Below are 978 nucleotides of genomic sequence, written 5' to 3'. Positions count from 1 at the left end.
GTTTTATTTGCACCAAAAGGGTACACCTCTTTATTTGATTTTATTCTATTTATTTATTGTATTTCACACTTCGGCCACTTAGTAGGCCTATCCACTTTCCCTTCAAAGTCGAAACAAGATTTTCATAGGTAAACTTGCAGAAACATCATTCTGATAACATGCAAAATAAGATTGCGAATAAGTGAATAAAAAAGTTGGGGCCCCCCGGTGGGGGGAGAGGGGGTGAGAAGCCCCGTCTTAGCCCCTCTGCCCCCCGTGCGAGCACATGTGCATGCACAATCTCTGTGGTCTAACAAACCCTAGCACAAGAAGCGCTAGGAATACTCAACGAAGCATCCACCATACGGGGCCCCATCAATAGGGTGCCTGGTAGAGAGGACATCTCTTGATTGCATAAGTGACTCTAGGCAATGGATATCTCGGCTCTTCAATCAATAAACAATGTGGTGAAATGTGATACTTGGTGTGAATTCTAAAATCCCTTGAACTATCGAGTCTTTAAATGCATGTTGTGCCCGAAGCTATTGGGCCAGAGGCACATCTGCCTATCTATCAAGAATTTTTTTGCCCCTTCTCAAAGTGCGATAGGGAGGAAATTGGCCTCTTGTGTGTTGTCCTGTGCGACTGATCCAAAGGCTCAAAGTGCCTCAGATCGAGACCCTATGTCTAGCGGCATTACCTGCTGAGTTAAGAATTTCAATAACAAAAGGAAAATAAACTTACAAGGATTTACCTAGTAACGGTGGGCGGACGAGGATAGCCTAAATTCATAATCGAATTCGTCCGAATTATAGTTTGTAGAATTGGCCTTGACGGCGGACCAGGCCTAAGTCCTTTGGAAAAGAGCACTAAAGAGGGTGAGAGGCTCACTATTCTTTGACCCTGTCGCACTATGAGGAACTGCCGACGAGTTAGAATGTTTGGAAATGCAGCCCCAATCAGGCAGTCAATTCTATCCAAGGCTATATACGGGGGAGA

At 44.7% G+C, this 978-nt stretch overlaps 1 pseudogene; it reads left to right on the top strand.

Moving 5' to 3' along the window:
* Positions 1-399: 399 nt before the first annotated feature.
* LOC148788441 (5.8S ribosomal RNA) lies at positions 400-555 on the top strand (annotated as a pseudogene).
* Positions 556-978: the final 423 nt, after the last annotated feature.

The sequence above is a fragment of the Sesamum indicum genome, linkage group LG4, assembly GCF_026168435.1.
Source record: "Sesamum indicum cultivar Baizhima isolate 11 linkage group LG4, ASM2616843v1, whole genome shotgun sequence".
In the NCBI taxonomy this organism is placed as follows: Eukaryota; Viridiplantae; Streptophyta; class Magnoliopsida; order Lamiales; family Pedaliaceae; genus Sesamum; species Sesamum indicum.
This window is presented reverse-complemented; position numbering and strand designations above follow the sequence as displayed.